The 21,977-nt window shown below is 45.7% G+C and overlaps 1 protein-coding gene across 4 annotated transcripts in view; it reads left to right on the top strand.

Moving 5' to 3' along the window:
- The first annotated feature begins 9,762 nt into the window (after positions 1–9,762).
- Positions 9,763–21,977, top strand: part of St6gal1 (ST6 beta-galactoside alpha-2,6-sialyltransferase 1) — a 131,144-nt gene continuing 118,929 nt past the window's right edge. For 2 of the 4 annotated variants that reach the window (XM_052158510.1, XM_052158513.1), the window contains exon 1: positions 9,764–10,193. The gene's annotated coding sequence lies outside the window, so the exon portion shown is untranslated. Of the gene's footprint in view, positions 10,194–11,002; positions 11,137–21,977 lie in introns of those variants that run through there. The other 2 variants (XM_052158516.1, XM_052158512.1) reach the window with 2 other exon arrangements.

Genomic DNA, 21,977 nt, shown 5'->3' with positions numbered 1-21,977 from the left:
CAACCTGTGTCAAGTTGACACACAAAACCAGCCAGTATACCTGGGTACCAAGACAAGTTAGAAAGCTACGAGCAGGTTTTCCCTTTCTCTTGGAGGTCTCTTTGTGGAAGGTCTGCAGAAGTTTCTAGTGTTCCTCACCTTCAGCTCTATAGATATTTAGCAGAGCTGCCCTCTGGTTTCTTATTAATATCTAAAACAGGGCCAGAAGATATGGATACTTGGCCAAACTCTACTGCTTATTACATAGGTGACTTTGGCAGGCCATTGTAGTCTTCCAACCTTAGATTTATCTGTGTGATATGGATTGATGGGAAGATGTAGGTAGAAGTTACTCAGAAATCCTTCAACCAGATAGCAAGCATCCACTTCTCTTTAGCCAAGCATGCATGAGCTCAGATTCCATAATCAGTTCCCTGTTCAGTAGCTTGCTCTCGTTGTGGGATTGTGACTGCTGGATCTATTCTGAGCAGGGTAAAGATTTTACTATCCCTCTTTCCTAAGAGTCTGAAAAGCATTGCACTGAGGAGCTGGCTGTGTTGGACAGATGATTGGACAGATGATATGTTTTGTTTTCTGGGATGACAGTCTCCTACTGGGATCCCACACAGATCTGATATAAGCCTTCAAGCATCACTGTGTATATTTAATACATATGCCTCCACCCCCATTTTCTCAAGACAAGCACTCCCAAATCTTCAGCATCTGTGGTCACGATTGGAAGCCTTTGCCTTTCAGACAGAGTCATTTCGAGGCTTTCGGGTCATGACCTGTAGTGTTCTGAGCCTATCGGGTTGCTGTTATCATTATGTACTGTGTGCTTGCTAATTGAACTGGACAGCTGAATGCCTTATGACATCACCAAGCGAGGCTATAATGGGTAGTGTTGCATGAAGCATGGGCTGTTTCCGGCACTGACTGTGGCCAGTGATTCCCAAGCACATATCTGATTATCCCACACTTAGACTTTAGCTGGGCTGGTTGTGAATTAATTCAAATTATGGAACCTTCATCAGCCCCTGCCAGAGGACACCACGAATAGAACATGTGGGGCTCAAATTAGAAGCTGTCAAAGGTTTACATTATGATTTATTCAAAGGTAGGCTAGAAAACAGATGTAGTATCCCAGATGTAGTATCCCGGGAAGCACGCAGACTTTAGGGAAAACTCCAGTAATGCAGAAATATCTTTTTAATACATTTTCTACAATCTATTGGATTTTTGAGATGGTTCAGTATGTAAAAGCATTTGCTGCCCAAGCAAGCCTAATGATCTGAGTTCAGTTTCTGGAACCCAAATGGAAGGAAAAAAATTACTGGAAAGTTATCTTTTGACTTCCCACACATGCACCATAGCACAGATGTATGCACACACACAGCACATATCACACACACACACACACACACACACACACACACACACACACACACACCATTCACACACATACAATAATAGAAAGGATAAGTCTTATCGTTCTGCTATTTGTGCCCAGTTAATGTTGGGTACCGAGGAAGGATGTGGACGAGGCACTGCCCGTGTGTCTGCTTAGATAGTGTGAAGTTTCTATGCCTGTGGCAAAGGGTCCCTCCCCCAAGGACAGCCGCAGGAACAGAGCTCTCTGGTTGACAGAGTTCTGCTGCACTCAAGCATCAGTGACTGATGCGTCACAGTGAGGAGGGTTTTCTCTGAGAGGAATCAGAAACTCTGGAGGTAACCTATGCTGGCCCAGTCAGCTTCTCACCGGAGAGCTTACCACCTGCACACACCACTGATCTGGAGGAGGAGGGAATGCAGTTTTTGCTGCTCAGTCATGCTTAGATTCAACAGTCCACCTGCCATTACTTCCTTAAGTAGAAAATTGAGCACCATAAGGAAAATACCTATAGGGTGGGTCATGAGACCCGGGTGTACAATGTAGTATACTTTACCCTTCACACACTGTGCAAGGTGTAGATTTTGTGAAAATCCGCTCTTTTCTTTTCTTTTTTTTTTCAGAGAAATGTATAAAGTTCATGGGGGCTAAGCTATGCTTGGGGAGGTTCTCAGAATTCACCTCTAGCCAGCGGCTTACTAAAGTTTGATGTCTTGGTTACAAATCCAACTTTACCACTTGCATGTGGCCCCAATGGTGTTACTTACCTCCCTAAAGCACTAGTTGTAAAAAATAACTAATCCAGTCTGTAACACTCATCTGGCAAGGCTCCGGTGATGGTGTCTGCAAAGAGCTAAGCTCAGTCCTGGCATGCAGCTGCTGTTAGGTGTACAGTGCTCATTATAAAGCTTTATAATGGTTCTACAAACGCTTTACAGATGCCATCCTTTCTGTTCACAATGGTCCCCTCAAACGGGCATTACTTACTAATTAGGGTTTCTGAGGAAAGTGTGAAGAAGAATCAATGTCACTTGCACTTACTGACGTATTGGTTGGTCACATTTGGACATTTTTTTGTGGTCTCTGTCCACATGGGTGACATTCAGAAATATCTCATTACAAAAATGTAGTGAGACTATCTTGTGTATTGTATGGATGCATCACTTGTCAATTAAAAAGCCTATGGCCTATAGAAAAGGGTAGACTAGAAGATGGAACGTCGGCTAGGCAGAAGGGATTCTGGGACAGTCTGAGGCTGGGGAAGATGTGAGGAGAAGGATGCATGGTACCTGAGCCACGTGACAGAATGTAGATGAGAATAAATGGGTTATTTTAAGTTATGATCTAGTCAGAGAGAAGCCTAACTATATGGCCAAGGTATCTGTAAATATATTTTGAGTCTGAGTCTTATTTCGGGGTGCATGAGGAGAGGAGGAAGAACCAGACCTATCTTCTACGTAAAAATGTCCTCCTAGAGGCAATAATGGTAACATTTTTGTAAACCTGTTAAAAGCTCCTTAAGGGTGGGGCCTGTTTCCCATTTGTCTTTGGGTCCCTTAACCTAGCCTAGATCCTTTCTGGATCTGCTGAGCTCAGTAAATGTCAACTGGGATAAATGTTATCTTGTCAAGGTAATTGAGCAGGGTTTGTTGATTTAACGCTATAATCCTGGACTTCGGAGGTGGAGTCAGGAAGATCAGGAATTCAAGGCTAGCCTTGGTTACATAGTGAGTCTGAGACCAGGCTGGGTTAAATAAGATCCTGTCTCACAAAAAGAGTTCTCCTCCTGTCACACATCCTCTGCGCTTTTAAATCAATTATGAATAGCATATATTCTTGATGTCCGGTCCTTTCCCAATAAGTTACAATTCATCTCTCTTCCCCTCATGCATATAGCAAGTGACTTATTGCAAACCATTTAGAATAGCTGACATTTTGGAAACAGCCTTGCTGTCCTGCTGTAGGAGAGGCCAACTAGAAGGATGCCCTAGTGGATGCCAGTCTGTCAACTCCATCCTTCCTGTGTCAGGCACTGCTGTTAGCTCTTACAATCCACTTACTTAGTCTTTAGAACAACCCCAATCCTTATCTTATACCAAGGAAAAAGAGCCAGAAGAGGGTATGCTAATTTTTCCTAAGGTTATATAGCAGAGTCAGGCTTCAAAGTCAGACAACCCCACTACAGAGTCAGGACATTTGGCCACCAAACTGAGTCATCTCTCCTGTGGCCAAAGACCAGCTCAATAACCACAAACAATTTGCCCAAAGACATTACCTTGCATCTAATAAGGGCTAAAGGGGATGGAAAAAAAATCTGCGCTCAAGTTCACACCACAAAGACTGAATGAGGGGAAATGCAGCGTATCACTGTATACACACTGTAATCTTATCTACGGAAAGCTGAAGAAACGCACACAGGAAATAACTGAAAGGAGAAAGGCCGAGAAGGTGATTTTGCTCGGTGCTGATAGACTGATGGCTTTCTTCTTTGCTTTGTGTATTTGCTTCACTTTTAAAAGTTCTTTTTCTTTTTTTTCCTAAAGCAAATGTTGCTGGAGAAATCAGAAAAAAACAGAAGAAAAAATTACTTCAAAGTTGATTTTTGTGTGCATGTATGGCTGTGTACTTCAGGCAGACAGCACCCTGGAGGCCAGAAGACATTGGATTCCCCTGGAACTGAAGTTATGAATGTTTGGGAGCTATCAGATGGGTTCTGGGAATTGAACCTGTGTCTTCTGCATGAAGGACAACTGCTTTTAAGCATTGTACCATCTCTCCAGACCACTCAAAGTTGACTTTTAAAATCAACTTTATTATATTAATAAAGAACATCATGTACTGAAGTTAACTAGACCCAAAGTCTGCACATCACAGTGATTAAGAGGTTTAAGTGAAACATAAAAATAAATGACTAAAAATCCATAATAACGCGAGGCCTTAGGGAATGGAAGGAAACAAGTTTGAAACAAAACACTAGCAGGCACAAACCATCCCTCTTCCTCTCCCCTGAAAACATTAATGAATTTCAAAGAAGTTTCTAGAACCCACATATTCTCTCACACAAAGCCTTAACCGCCACTGTGGGTTTTATTCTGACAGCGGTTCCCAGGGCAGTAAGTAGACAGCAAATTGTTCCCACTGTTGAAGTCCCTCCAAGGAGAGCAGATCTCCAGCTCTTTTAAAGAGAATTTATTACAGGCATCTTAGCTTCCTCGAGAGTCCAGAGTGCTCATATTTTCTGCCATTGCTGGTGAATTTGGTTGCCGGGGCAGTTTTGTGAGACTAGAGCAGCAATTTTGGCAGCTATAAATTGTGAGGTGTTGCTGGCTTTTTGATGGCCTTGTCCTATGGCAGCCAGGGGGGCAGAGGTCTCCGAAAGGAAAAAGACCTTGGTGACAAAGCCCCCAGTTCAATGCCTTACTAGTGGACTTGAGGCTGCTCACTTGATCTCTGCCTGAGTCTGATTTTCACCTGCATGTAGATGGTACATACTTCCCCTTCAGGTGACTGGGTCTGAAGAGGGCTCATGAGGAGGAAAAAAATGCATTTATATATATATTTACATATGTATTTATATATGCATATGTAAATATTTGCATAGATACAAATATATTTTACATGTATATAAGCCCTTTGCAAATATGAAGATAAAAATTCATGTGAATTGCCTTTATTATATTTTTGTACCTTTCTATATTAGTGTATATATCTACACACACACACACACACACACACACAGAGGTCAAAAGAGGGCACTGGATTCCCTGAAGTTAGAGATGATTTTCGAGCCACCATCTGAGTGTTGAGAACTGAACTAGGACCTTCTACAGGGCAGCAAGGGCTCTTAACTACTGAGTCATCTCTCCTGCCCCAAATGCCTTTGTCCCTTCCTCTGTTGTCCCTCTCTCCCTCTCTCCCTCTTTCTCTCTCTCCCTCTCTCCCTCCATTCCACTTTTGGAGATACCAAGGAAAGCAAGTTTTTTTTTTTTTGTTGTTGTTGTTGTTGTTTTTTTTTTTTTAAGAGTGCATATATAAAGGAACCATCAAGATGAGAAGATCTGGGAAACAGGTGGATGGATGCTGGGAATGGAGACATGGAAATGTGGGAGGTTGCCTGCCCAGGCCCCCTAGAGAATTGTACAGAAAGCTGTGCTGTCAACAAATACCTGGGATTCTTGCCTTGTGATGTTGTCAAAACATGATACTATTTTGCCTTTGTAAGAACACACATATTTAAAAATCAAAGTGGTGAAGGTGTGTACCTTTAATCCCAGCACTTAGGAGGTAGAGGCAGGCGAGTCTCTGGGAATTCAAGGCCTGTCCGGTCTACAGAGGTAGTTCTAGGACAGCCAGAGCTACACAAAGAAGCCCTGCCTCGAACACACGCACACACACACACACACACACACACACACACACACACCCCAAAACAAAAACAGTAGCAACAACAGAAGAACACTTTAAAAAAAAAGTATCATCTCCAGTCCAAGAGAGCAGTTAAAATTTTGTTTGGAATTTAAAAAAAATAATTTTTGAATATTTATAAGGAGATGACTCATCAGATAAGAACAAATACTATTCTAGTCGAGGACCGGAGTTCAGTTCCTAGCATACACTGAGTGGCTCATGATTACCTCTACCTCCAGCTCTAGGGAGCCTGACGCCCTCTTCTGGTCTCTGAGGTCACCCGCATCCATGTACTCACCTATACACCTCCTCCCTCACACAGAATTAAAAATAAAATAATTCTTTAAAAGATATTTTTGGGGCTGGAGAGATGGCTCAGTGGTTAAGAGCACTGACTGCTCTTCCAGAGGACATGAGTTCAATTCCCAACAACCACATGGTGGCTTACAACCGTCTGTAATGGGATCAGATGCCCTCTTCTTGTGTGTCTGAAGACAGCAACAGTGTATTTAAATGAAATAAATAAATCAATCTTAAAAAAAGATATTTTGAAGTTGGATCTGTAGTTGTCTTCCCATCCCCAGGCATAGATATATCATACTAAGATTGCCTTTAGGGCAAGAACATGGAAAACATCTCTGCATGATTTGCAAATACCGGACTTCTAAGAATAAGTGAGAACATTTATCCAAACTGCCTTGTATCAAAACTATGTGGCAGTTGCTCTTATACAATAAAAGATTTGTCCAGAACATGTGATTTAATAATGGAGATGCAGGGTTTTTTGTTTCCTCATTCTGCCTAAGGACCTAGAATGGACTTTAGAATTAATGGGTGAAGTGCAGCCCATGTACCCACACAGTATGTCTAGCCTGACTATCCTGGTGATACTGTATCTAAACTTCTATTTTGGAGTTGGTAGGTCGATGCTGTCCTATGGGCAATATAGCAGGCTCCATCCCCTGTCTGTGGCTACTGACCTACTCTCAAGAGACCTTGTCACCTTCCCCTTAGTCTCTGATAGTCCATTGGCTTATCTATGCTCAGCAAGTGGCAGAATTCCTCTTAGGTGCTTAGACACCCTGCTGTTTTAGTCTGTTTTCTTGCCCTGTGTCCTTGTAACTCCCTGTGTGTATGAGCCTCGCCCTGAATCTTGGCCACAGTGAGGAACGACATGGGCAACCCAGGTAGAGCACAGTTTGTTGGGTCCTAGAGTCCAGCCTCATCTTGGACATTGTGTGCTACAGGTACTCATGGAAGACCACTTTCATAGTGAGAACCACTTCTAGGTGTGTGTGAGCATCTGTAGTGGGGCTGGAAAAAATGACTTGGGAGGAAACTTTTAATTGCTTGCCCTATCCTTTGCTACCAAGGTATTTCTCAAGAATACCTCAGAAATACTGTTTGCAAGTGGCTTGTTGTAACTGTTACAACGCAACATCTTATTTATATTCACCAGTAAATGGCCTGAAGTGATTACTGGGAAGGGCCTAAGACATCAAGGGACTGTCTACGTCTACTAAGACTGCAGCAACAAAACCACCACAAATTAGGTGACTTAAAGCACTCAAACTGTATTCTTCACCAATCTGAAGTCTAGTATGCCCAAGGTCTAGGTGACACCAGCTTTGGCAACTGGTGAGGACAGGCATCTTGTCTGTGGCTGGTGCCTTTTAGTTTCATCTTAACGTGGCAGAAGGACTTGCCAGTGTCTCCTTGGTAAGTGGTCTCATGCCCTCCTGACTATCTGCCTCTCCAAGGCCTCATCTCCTAATGCTCTCACTTGAGATTTCAGCACAGGAATGGAGAGTACGTTGAGATGGTGGGAACAGATGTTACGGAATGTGGACTTCTAAGGAAAACAGCCAGCATGGTGATCTACCTTCCTGTAGCCTGTAGCTCTATAGCCCCCGACCAGCATGGTGATCTACATTCCTGTAGCCTGCAGCTCTATAGTCCTGAGTTATAGTTCAACATTTTGTCTCTCACTACAAGTCAGAAGGCCCTACAGATGAAAGAGCCACCTTGCAAAGCCACCAGACGGTGAGGCCCCTTGCGATTTTTATGGGACGATCCCTACATGTCTATTCATCTCTCCCAGATGCCTCCCCCTTCCATGGGCTTCTTCTTAGGTTTGCCAGTGTGTGGGTATTATCAATGTGGCAAGTTCAAAACCCAGAGTGAGTCCCTCCCCTCCCCCCATTGACTGGTTGGAGTGATAGAAAACAGAACCTAAGAGTAGGGCTGTGCCCCATGTTAAGAATCTCTTTCCCACTGCATGATTATTTGTTCCTAATTTGAGTTGAAAAAGAGGGCGGTTGAAAGAAAGGATCGAGGCTCTCAATGAATATGAGGGATACTGAGATTCCTCAAGGGCCGGGGTGACTTCATTTCCTCATCCCCAAGTGGGCTTAACACCTCGTTGTAGCATAACACTGCAACAAGCACTGTGCCTTTGGTGGTTCTTGTTTAGATGCCTTTTCTTCATTTCCTGTGTCAGTGTCACAGTTCAGGTGCTTAAGCGACCTCCATGGCGGTCAGCTTCCAAGCCAGTCTGAGATTTTCACCGAAAGTCCTTGCTCTTGCGTCCATCTTCAAGAACCGCGACAGAAGAATCTACCTAAATCACAAGGATGCACTGTGCGCCATGCATACAAATCGTTTCATGGCCTCTTAAAGTAGACCAAAGTCTTCCACCTTCAGTTAGCTCCCTTGTAGAAACAGTCGCCCGCATTTGCTTCCATTCCCTCACAGCGGAGTACGCTATTTATTACGAGCATGCTCAGTAGGCTAGACTCTACGTTACTTGCTCCACATAAATCATCTCATGTAAACATGATCACTAGTGCTATCCTCTAGTTCTCCATGTTGCAGAAGAGAAAAGAATGCCCCAGAAAGACTGTGGAACTCGCCCAAGAACAAATAGCTTCTTGGCCACAGAACTGAATTCACTGTCTGGCACTTTCTGATTCGAGCCTCTGGCTCCAGAGCAGCTGGGGGAGGACAATGAGTAGCTGGGGGAGGACGACGAGCAGCTGGGGGAGGACGACGAGCAGCTGGGGGAGGACTAGCAGCAGAGGGGCTCAGAATCAGAGGATGGAGGAAGACAATTTGAAAGAAGGGTGCTCGGGAGGAGGATGCAACTTTTTCTTTCCCAGGTTGGTGGTGGGAAGTGCATACCTGGACTTGAAGAGAACGCTCTGGTGCAGGCTTCAAGCAATCTTACCGTAGAGGCCATTTTGATACACAGAAAACCCAGACCTGCAATTTTCTGCGTTCTTGGAGTTCTATTTGATTCCTCTCCCAACACAAAGGTGGACGCTTGTCAGATATTTGGGATGTGATTACTGCCTCACGAAGTCGTCGAATCTCTCTTCTCTGGGATATGAAAGACTGAAGGGGTGGCCAGATGCCTGCTTCCAGCTCACTTACAGAGAACTGGAAAGTTTTCAGTCTTTCAGAAGTGGTCTGTGGGTAATCAGAGATGGCTGCTAGGCTGCCAGGCTGCTTCTCCACTTCAACGGAGATGCTTCCTCCCAACCTCTCCAGTACTGTTATCCTAAGCCCAGGGGAAGGAAGGTACCCATCTGTCTTTATCATTGTAGCCCGGGCCTGCCTTTCTTCATACCTGCTGCGAAAGTTCCAGGTCGCGGGGCTCCAGAAAATAAAAAAAAAGTTTGACAATGCTGCGTACAGGCCACACAAAATGTTAGGGGATTTTTGTTAAACTTTAAACATTACAGTCTAAGATGTGTGTGTTCTACATAACAATTTGAGTTTTCACAGGGGTTAAATGGCTTGCCTGATCAGGATCACCCTGTGCAGAGCCAGGACAAGCACCCTGGTAAGAGCGTTTTCGCCAGACAACACTGAATCCAATCCATCGGGACACGCAGTGGGTGGGGGTGGAGGCAGCATTTGGGCTTCCTTGCCTGCCGCATTGCTCCGCCCCCAGGCTTGCTCTTTGTGGACCGACCGCAAGATTCCCTGCATTATGGGGAGCCCTAAGTAGGCACCTTTAACCTTGAGCCTGCTCGCTAGCGACCTCCAGAGGGCCAGGATGGTTTGGGACCGGTGTGATAGAGCACTTTTCTAGTTTTAACGACTCTATTTGCATAACGGAGTCGGCGCTTCCTCCCGCCGGTCTGCAGGGCTTTTCTTCCCTCCTTCCCGGTCTTCGGTACCCACATTTGCGGTCCTTCTCTGCTTCCGAGAAGATCCCTTCTCAAGGAGCTTGAGTCCCGGGCTCTTCTCCCTCGGCCCGGCGAGAGGCACCTGGAGGAGTGGAGTTGAGCTTTGGAGGAGGGGAGCCGCCCTGGCTTTGCCCGACCCTAACAAAGGGAATCGGGCTGCGCGCCGCGCGAGCGCTCGCTGGGTTCAGCGACCGCCACCGCCTTCCCGATTGAGAGAGCTGCAAGTGAGTAGGGGAGAGGCGGGCGGCACGGGCCGGGAGGAGGAGTGCAGGGGTGCGCTGAGAGGTAGCCCCAGCTGCCCGAGTAGGAGCCGCCGCCCCGGGCTGGAGATGTCTGTCGCCGGTCCAGGGGAGGCACCTCCTTGTCCTTCCCCCCCCCCCCCCACGGCTTGCCAGCCTGCGCACCCATAACAAATCCACGTGTGCGGGGACGCAGGAACCTACACCACAGCGTCTGTATTGTGTAAGGCGTTGCCTTGAGGAGTGAGGGTCTCTTTAGATCTTGTCCACTAGGGTAACAGACCAGGAAACCAAGCCTGGTGGAGCGGGGGTGGTGGTGGTGGGAGAACAGGCACCACAACAAACGCACGTGTGCCCCGGGCTGAACCTCATTTGGACAGGTTATTGTTCCAGCCAAACCAACGCTTGCGGCGCTTGGAGGCCACCTACTGCTGGGGGCGAGAGACGTTTCGCTACGGTGACCTGTGAAAGGTCGGACTAAACCTGTAGATTTTCAAAGGAAAAGAAAATACAAACGAGAAAGCGCCCTACAAAAAGACCCCCACCGCACCCCCAAATAGGTTTCACCTCTTGGCACCGGTATGGAGGTGAAATGAACAAGCCCTCACCAAGCCTCCGAGGTTTTCTTAAGAGTGTGTCTTGAACTAAGGATTTGTAGGGTACCCTTCTAAAATAGACCGTGCCTGACACACCATTGTCCCTGTGCTCTGTTGACTGCCTCTGCTGGGGAATCTCGAGCGCCTCCCTAGCTTGCTCAAAGAATAGTTCGTTTTAACTAAATCCACCAGTGAGGTCTTGGGTTTCTCTTGCTCTTCGCCTGGGAGCACCCTGTGTCTAGACACTTCAGGTGTCACTGGCTCCTCTTCACACAAGACCACGCGGGCCCCCCATCTAGACGGGGACGTGTCGCAGGGGGAGGCTCGCAGAGGTAGGTCCGTTGTTTGCTGTGCCTTCCCCTTTACGGTCACTCTGCTTACGCAGCGGGACTTTTAGCATAGTGAGCCCTGAGGATGAGTTGGGGACAGGAAGAGGGCGGTGAACGGATCCTAGGCGACCTGTGCTGGAGTGACAGCACCTTACCTATCTGCTTCACCTCGAGTAGTCCCTGTGGAGACTAACCTGTCTCTTAAGAGAACTGGACAGCCTCCAACCGTGTACTATTGTTAATGAAAAGGTCCAGGCAGCAGTTAGGGAGCCTTTCATTTTACCGGCAGGAAGCTGAGGTCTGAGAGTTCAGCCCCTTGAGAGTGGGTCTTCCAACTGCTCGGCCGGCGTCCAGAGGATTCTGCGGTTGGCTTAAAAGGCAGTAGCCTTAGGCAGAGCGGAGTGAAACAAAGAAAATAATTCAAATTGGAAAGTGCACCCTCCCATTATGTCTTTCAAGAGTTCTCTGTGGAGTGGAGAAGAGAGATTGAGCATTTCCCCACTTCCCAGCCTGCCCTGCTTCCTAACTTCGCTCTGCTCTGCTCTCCTGGCTGCTCCCTTGTTCGCAAGTTGAACTGGGGCCAACCGGAGAGGCTTAGATGTTTTGCCGGCGCTAAGAAGCCTTTGTTCGGGCAGAAGCAGGGGCTGTTGACATCAGCCCCGCTGGGAGGAAAGTGTCTCTTGTAGCCGGCTTCTCCTGAGCCCCTCACTAGAGAACAAAGCGTTGTTTTCATCGATTTTATTTAATTAATTTATCTATTATTTATAGGTCTCGTGGAAGTAACTGTGCTTTTTGTGTTTAGCTGAGGAACAGGAACAGAACATAGAGGTCAGATGCTCCAAAGCTAGCTAGCTAGCTGTGGTCCACAGCTTTCCTCTCCATCCCCTCACCGCCTAGATGTGTTTACTTCCTCCTAGGTGTTTACTTACCCTTCATTTCCAGGCTGTTTAACTTTGTAATGTCAATGTAAAAAAAAAAAAAAAAAAAAAAAAAAAAAACCACGGCTCTTAAGGATTGGGGAGAGTTTATTCTCCCCCCCCCCCCCCACACACATACACACTTTAGGTGTCCATGGCCTGGGAACAGATGTAGGTTATCCCAAACTCTATGTTGCAACGTGGAAGCAGCTTCTTGGAGTGTTTAGTTTTACTGAGCAGAGAAAGTCGTGAATTAAGGAAAGTTTAAAATACATCGGCCAGTAGGTCAGAGAGGCAGGTATACAAACGTTTGGTGAGCTTTTCTACAAGGTCAAGATTATATCTGGTGGCATTCTTAGCTTTTAGACTGGTAGAAGTTAGTTTCCTGCCAAGTTAATAGATTCTAAAAGGCTTTTTATATGTTGTTAAAAGCTGTTAGTTTCAGCGCAGGGTTGGGGGTAGGGGCAGGGGGGCGGTGGGGGGAGGAGTAGGATGGAGGTGGGGGATGGGCCAGGAAATGGCTGTTCTGGTGGACCAGAACTTAGCCTTAGATAAAGTAATTAGCCTCTGGACCGGCAAAATTCCAGTCTCCGAAGTGGAAGTGCTGTAATTCTTATCAGCCGACCAATCTCTGCAGACAGGGATTCCTTTCTGCCCTTTCTGTTCCCAGCCAGGTGAGGTTGTCTCCTCCGCACGGTAATGAAGTCCTTTTGTTTTCGCGTGGGAAAATTAAGGACCCAAGAAGAGAAATTACCTGCTCCCAATCACACAGAAACACACACTCCCCCTGCTTTCAGTGTCCCTTTTTGCGTCAAAGGGAAGGTGTTGCATCAAACAAGTTGTTGGTACCCCAGAGTAAAGTCAAAGTTAGGTTGCTATAACAACAATCTTAAATCCTAAAGGATGTAAACAGGCCTGGCTTTCAAGCAGAGGACTGGGTGCAGAAGGCAGGGTTGGTGTGGAGTATTGCAGGTAGTGGGGGATCACTTTTCTTTGGCTTGCCAAGTGGCTCATTTCCCTCTTGCCCTGGGGAGCTGTTTTGTGAATATTTGCAAAGCAAAGGACAGTAAGAAGTCTGAAGACAGAGTGGACACCCAGCTAGTCACTGTAGTTAACCTCTTGGGCTCCATTTTTTTTTTTCTGTTTTTGCCCAGTGAACCTGCCAGTCAGTCTGTGCCCTGGCTCTCCTGGGAAGCAGATGCTGCTGCTGGGGCCTTAGAGTCTGAGGGGCGTGGGTCATAGTGCAGTGTGTGGCATTCCTGGATAAGAAGAACTTGCTTAGGGAAACACGATTTTTTTCCCCTTGTCTACATGCATTCTCAAACTTCATGATAGCACTCTGACTCCCATAGTTGTGTTTCTATAGGCTCACTCGCAACACTAACATATTATTGCAATGTTACTGCTCTGTATTAACATACTAGAGATGATTTTACTAAGTAATTACTGAAAAGGTCATGTCAGATTTTATAACCAAAGTTTTCCGGTTTTATATATAAATTTTTTATATATATGCACACACACATATATACATATGTGTGTATACATATATATGACTTTGTTTTCAAAATAATATATAATAATATAATATACTATATAATATTTAATAATATACTATATGATATACAATATAAAATATATAATATAATAATATACTACATGAAATGTAAGCATAAAATATAATATACAATAATATATATAACAAAATATAATAATATATAACATAGTATATATAATATTATATATACTTAATTGCTTGTCTGTATGCATTCTCAAACTTTGTGGTCCTTTAGTTGTGTTTCTATATACCCACGTGCAACACTAATATATACATTAAATATTCATATATGCATATTATATAATATATACCATATTATATTAACAAATGCAATTATATAATAATATATAATTTATCATATACAATATAAAATATATAAATATATAAACATAAAATAATATAATATATAAATACATATAAATTTAATATATAAATATATATTTATCTCTATGGCTTTGTTTTTCTTTTCAAAATAATTGAGAATCATTGTACATATAGTTACAGCTTTTGTATTTCACACTTTATAATAAAGTTTTGACAACATCAGCTGCGTAGCACCTTCAAGTTCCCATGTACTCTTGGGCTCTGACCCTTTCAATGCTTGTTTCAGTGAGGGCGTGTGAAGGGTGGAGCCCCTGCCTCTATCTTAGCCAGTTTTTCTTTGAGAAATCCAGAGGTACTGCTAAATACAGTAGGGGGAGAAGGATCCTGTCATGGCTTTTGAGCTATGGATTATGATTTTGTGACCCCTGAAAACGCAATAGTCAAGTTTCTGTAAATGCTCAGTGTAAGCAACCCCAGGGTCGTTTATTCACTCATTTGACAGACTGAGTGAAAGCCTTATAGTCTAAAGGAGGGAACATGGGTGACGAGAGAGAAATGTCACATGCTATTGATCACAGAGGAGACAAGCTCGCATGCCTGGAGCAGTGAAGGCCATGGGAGGTCTTTCATACCTGCCGGGATGGTGGAGCCTGATGGCGGGAACTATTGTGTTACATTGTAAAAGGCATGACTGTTGAGGAAACTTGGGAGATTTGCTCTAAGTACATATGAAGTCTTCACGTGAAAGAGCGCTAGAAACATGGAGCCCAAGCAACTCAGAGTTTGAGTTCTTGCTTGCCATTCACTGCCTGTGTAAGTGTGGACAAATTACTCGTACTTGTTGGGGTTCAGGAATCCCACACAAACCATAGCAACACTGATCTCAGTGTAGCAAGAGTAGTTATTAAACATACACCCAAAAAGGGCCCCAAAAGGGACTCTGGAGCCCAACCGTGGCCCGGTCTGTCCTCAGGGCAGGCTTTTTATAGGAAAAGTCAGGTTCAAAAGTTCGAAGGCAGGCAGTGAAGTAGAACAACAGTTTTTGCTAATTAGACACAATATTCTCAGCTATTCTTTGACCTGATTGTTCCCAGGTGAAGTAAGAGACAAGGTACAGATTGTGAACTGGGGAGTTAAGTACATTGAGATAACAGGATACAAGTGTTTCAACTATAACCTTTTGGGTTATTTGTAGCAGCTATGGATGACCTTGGAAAGTGGAGTTACTTCTGGGAAGTAGAGTCTGAGACCCTGAACTTTTCACCTTACGAGCAAAATGGAGACTGAATACAAAATGGCTACAGTTATGTTAAAGGAGCAGGCTTCAATAGTACTTAGTATCAATTACTGTTCTCTGTGAGATGGGGCTAGAGGGCCTAATTCCACAGGGCAGTTGTTAGAGGATATTGAAGGTGAAAGGGCAGTGCCTGCTTAAGCCCTCAGTGTTAGCTATTTTCTTTAATAGACGTTCTGGCCTTCATGGGTTTTTTTGCAGTGAAAGCAGCATATGGCTTTTTGCTCTTACGGAAGGTTAACTAAATGGTGACTTGACTCTTGTCATCCAAATGGCAAGTCAAGAGAGAAATAATCGCTTGCACAATGCAGTTTCATTTTGTTTGTTATGGAAAACTTCAAACCCACATCAAAAGTGTACCCGTGAGTCCTGTACTTCTTGTCCACTCCTGATGAAAATGCATGGCTGACCTATAACCCTGCCTCAACCCATGCTAACTTATAAAGCATGCCCCAGACATCTTATCAGCCTAGCCATAAATATCCCACTCAGCCCAATGATGCATGTTTAAGGCACTGAGTTGTGTTGGCTTGGGGCCTGCCTCTTGTCTTGCCCTTATGGATGGAACCTTTCAAGTTTGTGGGGAGCGGGGCCAAAGAGGGAGGGCACAGCAGTCCTGGGAACCTTTTTAGCTTTATTGGTCAAATACAGAGGTCATGCCATGTCCCGAAGAGATAAGGGGAGTGTAAGGAACACAGAACTCAGAGTCAGGAGACCTGACTTGAGCAAGAGCCACACCTCTTACCATTTGTGTGTTTTTGGCAAGTGACGTGGACTTTTTTCAAGCACATTTACAAAAAATTGGTTGATTACTGATTAAAGGGGGCCAGTGTTAGTTACGCCGACATACTTAAGGCCCGCTTTTCTTCCTGACAGGCAGTGTTTCATAGGGATTGAGGGAGGGCCCCGAGGCTGAGAGCCCTCGTTCACACTCGCCATCCTGCACTTCCTCTTGTGGTGTGCCCAGGGTCGCTCAGATGTCTAGGTAACCTCCACAGTCTGCTTGTCACTCTTCTTCTAATTCCTCCCAGCCCCCAGCTTCGTCTCATGGAGAGGGCAAAGAGAGCCCTGGCTCTGCCGTTCATCCTGTGAGCCGTGTGTTCTGAGGCTCGTTTTTGTTAGGAGAAGGGGTGGACGGCCGCCCTGTTGATCTCTGGCGTTGTTGAGTCCTGGTGTCTTCGGTTGATGTACCCAAGATGGAAGAGAGTCAGATGTGGTCAGTCAAATTAAAGCCCCAGTTTACTGGGACCCCTGTCATTCCCAGGCCTAGCCGGTGACGTGTGGCCCCTGGCTACTGACAAGCACAGTTTAGGGCAAGAGGCATGCCACCACTGGCTATGACATGCCAGGAACTCAACTGTTGCTTCTTTCCTGCCCCCTCCCAGCTCTGATAGCAAATAAAAGTTGTATGCAAGTCTAAGAGACTTCCTCACAAGAATAATAAAGGAACTTCCTTTATGCTATTCAGATAACAAAAAATTAGGCTCCATCCTATATGCTGTTCCTCCCGCAGTCCATTTATTTGTTTGCCTGCAGCCCCGGAGAGCGAGCCCTGGGTACTACATCCTAGGCAAGCGGACACTAAGCCACGCTTAGCCCTTCCTTCCACTTCTCCAAAGTGATTCCTTTTACTGATGGAGGAAGACCCTTTCAGCTCCTCTGCCAAGTAGTCACTCCTATACAATTGGTTTGTTTGTTTCTTGAAACCGGATCTCACCGTGTGGCCCTAACTGGCCTGTGACTCAAACTGGCCTTGAACCCACAGAGATCCACCTGCCTCCCCAGATCTGGGATCAAAGGCATGTGTCACCCTGCCTGGCTCAAAAGTACTTTACAAACTCAGTTTATGGATTACATCACGTCTGCCACTTTACAAATGGATCTTTTTAGTTTGCTGTATGAAATAGAAGTCTCCCAAGCAGCGTGTGCTCGCTCTATTTTTGCATAGCTACACCACCGTCTGTATTCTGAATATATTTACTTAACTGATCTTTGACTGCATGATACATTTGTCTGTTTTCATAAAATATATTTTGAGTGTTTGCACTTTGCGTATACAGAAGTCGGCTGCCAAGGTCGGTGAGCGACAGGGAGCCAGCTCTGGGGAGGGTGGCAAGACCTCAGTGTGTGAGACCAGGGACACTGAGGACCAGGCCTGGAAAACTGGACTTGGTAGTTGCCCAGCTCACCACCGAGAGGCTGTATTTGGATGAAAAGATATTTTTGGAACTAGCCTGACCTGGTTGGGTGCCCTCAGCTGCAAGTGAAAGCACTGAGTGATGCCGGTCAGCTTCCCCCAGCCCGTGGCACTTTCTGAGGCTGATTCTAGTCTCAGAATCAGGCTTGGGGATCTTGTGGGGAGGATGGAGACGGGTGGGAGGCTGGGGGGGGGGCGGTGAGAAAAGGTGATGTTTGTTCTCAAGCTCTGGAGTAGGAGGTTTTCTACTCCATGTTGTTTCAGATCCTTTAGAAGGTTTCCCTAGGTTCTACCCACAGAGGTGGCCTGTTGGAAGATGGGCTTATGACACACTGGCAAGGAAAATAGATGTGGAAGCGAGACCTTGCTTCTTTCCATCTTTCTTTCTTTCTTTCATTTTGTTTTTTGTTTTTGTTTTGTTTTGAGACAGGGTCTCTCCGTGTAGCCCTGACTGTCCTGGAACTCACTCTATAGACCAGACTGACCTCAAACTCAGATAACCGCCTGCCTCAGCCTCCTGAGGCTTTCTGTTCCACAGGAATTCAAAACAAAAGGCCCCTCTCACGGGAGAGCCACACCGAGTGACTGCTGTGGAAAAGAGAACCGTTTTGAGGAACGGGTGGGCTGGGTGTGGTGACTGGGGAAGAAAACAGAACGGCCCAGTGTGGGAGTGAGCTATGCTGCAAGGCAGTGTGCACTCCTTGCCAGGGAGTGTCTCCAGAACCGACCGAAACAGAGGACTCTAGGGAGTCTGTATAGGAAGAAGCAAAAGACTTGGGACTGAGGATATGGGACCAGTGGAGGACAGCAAAGTCAGTTTCCACTTACTTGGCCAGTGTGGAATAGCATCAAAGCCTTCAAGGAGGCCTGGCTGCAGTTTCCCCTGCATCTGGGCAGCCCTCCACTGTTCTGTCATTGACTTCAGCTCAGCCGGACCTTATATCCATAAATTATGTTCACATGAATGACTATATCATATATGCTTTAGAGGACCAGTAAACCTGGTCACTGGGAGAGAACTATGTGTCCCAGGAGGATGACTGTGGAATTCTTTTCCATATGGTCTGCTTCTGTCTCCCAGTTTGTAGAGTTTTTTTTTTTTCACAGCACAGTGTTTCTGATGTTACTACTGTTTTTTTTCATTGCATGGCTGGAGCTACAGGCATACAAGGCAAGTACTCTACCAGGAAAGCCCGCCCTTCACCCAGCTTTAACAGTTGTAACGATCAGCCCTCTGCTTGACTGGCCCTCTGGGTTAGAGCAGAGATTACCTACCATGCCATTTTTGTATAAGCCTCGGATTAGTTTGATGAGGAAAACGTGACACAGGTTTTGATGTGTTCTTGGTTCTCATTAGGCACTGTGTGTGTGTGTGTGTGTCCACCTAATCCTGACAGCAAGCTGAGGTCTTGTGGGATCTTGACACCATAGCTCCCTTTTGCAGGTGAGAAGAAAACCGAGGTTCAGCCATGGCCAGAGGCTTGCCCACAGTCCTGCTGCTGTTGGGGTACAGTTCAGAGTGGGGGTAGATCTTTACCTCTTTCTCTACACCCTCCCACAGGTGTTTTTGCTGCCAGTATCCCTCCCCCCCACCTCCTTTGGATCTGAGAAATGCTTAGTTTTGTCTGTGGGGAGCCTCACTGAACAGTTTCTTCTCACTGGGCTTGAGGGAACTTCTCACAATTTCCCTAAGACAAATGGAAGAACTGGTGGGGCCGTGAGGGGCTGTAGTGTGGCTTTTGCCTCAGGCTTATGTCTGCCCATTTCTCTTTTTGGTAGGACTCATTTTGAGTCATGCTTGGTTTCTCTTTTTCTCCTTCTTACGCATTAAAGCTGTGATAGCCACTTATGATTGCTACCTGGTTGGGAGCAGGGTTGAAGACACCCATTGATAGCATGGCCTGGGATTGGTGGCCTACTAGCTTGCTATCTTCAGTGTTTTGAAACTTGTAAGTTTTAACTGAATGTTGATATTATTAAGGACTTATCTTCCAGAGGTGCTGCGTAAACGACTTCTTCTTTTAGAAAATGTAGTCATCAAATCAATGCTTGATAAGAGACCACCTACTTAAAGAATATACTACACACACACACACACACACACACACACACACAGGGTAACCACTAGGGCCTTGGAAGCTAGTGTCTAACAGACAAACTTCCAATTCCTCCCTGTTCCTCTCTTCTCAGAATCCTTACCTTTGTTCATTCATTCAATAAATCTTGAGTTCCCGCTGTTTGCCGTGCACAGCACTCGCTTTAGGTATAGACAAATAAGCTCTATTCTTTTCTTCCATCCAGAACTCGTCAGAGGTACACATGACTGAATGAATGATTACAAGCTGATTGATGCATGTTATGATTCAAGTGTGCTCAGCCTGGGGAGAAAGGTTTCGAAATGTTCACTGGAAGAGGAAACAGCCCAGCTAGGTGTTAGAAGGTAGCACGGTTACTCTTCTGACAGCAGAGTGAGAATGGACTGTTCAACAGAGGGTCAAGGGTAAGGGTCGGACTATTGATGTGTTGAGGTTGACCCTGAAGGAAGAACATCAGAGACAGGAAGTGGAGAGAAGTGAGGCTGGGTGCTTGTATGCGCAGGACAGTCTTTCCTCATTCCCTGTGAGCCACGCTCGCACTGTTATTACCTGTTTGGTGGGTGTGGAAACAAAAGCTGAAGGCAGTCTGATGACTTGTTCGAAGGCAAATCATTCAGTGAGCTGAGGTGCTTGGACTTGATGTGGTCATCTTGCTTTCCAGTCAGGCATTTGGCCTCCACTCCAGGGCCTGCAGGGGCAAGCTGAAGTCTGCCTTTGCTAGCTGAGATAACCTTCTTTTTCTTTCAGTCTTTCAAGGCATCCCCCTGCCTCTCAGCATCAACCCCCTCTGCTACACCGGGGCCAGCTGCCTACTGCCACCCTCTCCTGTAGCTTCTGTTTATTCAGCCAACCAGTAGACCAGAAATGTCCAAAGAAACCTTTATATGTGACAAAAAGGATGATGAAGGACTCTTTTTTCCTCTTAAAACATTTCAGATTCATGTGGGAGTTTAGGCATTACCTGTGAAACATCTGGGATTGGGATGGGTGTGGTGGAGGGTCTGGAGGGGTGGAACAAGGCTCTTCAGCTGGACTGGACAGGTGGGAAGGATTTGGGAAGGAACAAAATTCACTTACAAGCAAAACTGCTCTGTCTTACCCAACCGTAAGTGAGTGCCCGGGCTACTGTTTTCATCTTCCGGGGTAATTTCTGGTTTGGAGTTGGTCTTGGGATAGGGGGAGAGGTGTAGTCTAGTTACTCAAAATAAAGTTTCCTGAGAATTAATGAATTGAGAACTCAAAGACAGAGCAATGAAATTATGGGCTGAACTAAAACTACAGAATTACAAGAAAAAAAAGTTGAGGAGAACACAGATGATATTCTTAGAGAAAGTTACTAGATAACCCGGGAGTATCATGGTAGCTCAGGGGCAGGACACTCTAAAATTTTTATTTAAAAAGACTTTATTGCATGGGAGTTACATAAGGTCACTGTCATGTAAGCATACAATGTACCCTACTCACGTTTCCTTCTAATCCCTATGGTCAACTATCAGGGAACCCTTAAGAGGCACACATCATTCTTGTCATTGCCCAAAACTTGGTCCCATGCCACAGCTGGCTGCAGAGGTCTCCAGCAGGTCTCCAGATGGGGGTTGCCTGATCTTGGAGTTGGCACCGGAAAGGGTTTCTTAGTACTGAGAGTATGAGGGTAAAATTGACTGAGTGGTAACTAGAGAGGATGGCTTGGAAGATCATGGCTCTAAAAACAAACAGAACAGAAAGACCTGCTTACGCTCATCTAAAAATGGCGTCATTGACCACTGAGTGTGCAGACTGCTGAGTCGGGTGACAGATGCAGATGAACAGGACATTGTCTTTGTCCTGTTCATGGGTATTTGGGACTCAATCGTGTAGACAGCCTTGAGGCAAAACAAGGCACACTAAATCATGAGACTCAGAAGCTGCCAGGGGGAAGGCCTCTCGGAGGAGACCGTTTGGCCCGGGTGCGGAAGGTGAATTCTGAGGTGAGAAACGCTGAGGAGGTGGGGAAGTGTGTGGCCTGTCAGGGTCATTGTGAGTAACTTGTGGCCGGAGAGCAAGGGCGAATGAATGCATAGCTGGGCAAGCCAGGAAGCACACACCTGTTTGTATAAACTGAGTGTTAGGCCTCGGATGAATAAACCGAGGACATGACCTCTCTGACGTACGGTTGGTGAAAAGTTTTATTGTAGATAAGAGGCATCTGGAAGAGGCCAGAGCCAGGAGAGAGAAAGTAGTAGATTGAACTTGGCTAGCAGACTGGACCTGGCCGTGAGAGGAGAGAGAGACGAAGGAGCGAGAGAGAAGAGAGAGAGTGTGTGGTCAGAGAGACCAAGAGAGGGGATCCCTAGAGAGGAAGAGGAGAATTGATTCCCAAAAATAGTAGGGTTCATTAGGATGACCAGCTGAGGGAGGGGTGGGGTGAATGACCCTGGACACCTCTATGCTTTCGTGAGCTAATAGGCCCCACAGATAG

This window comes from Apodemus sylvaticus, chromosome 15, assembly GCF_947179515.1.
Source record: "Apodemus sylvaticus chromosome 15, mApoSyl1.1, whole genome shotgun sequence".
Classification (NCBI taxonomy): domain Eukaryota; kingdom Metazoa; phylum Chordata; class Mammalia; order Rodentia; family Muridae; genus Apodemus; species Apodemus sylvaticus.
Note: the sequence above shows the minus strand (reverse complement) of the source record. Positions and strands in the feature narration are given on the sequence as shown.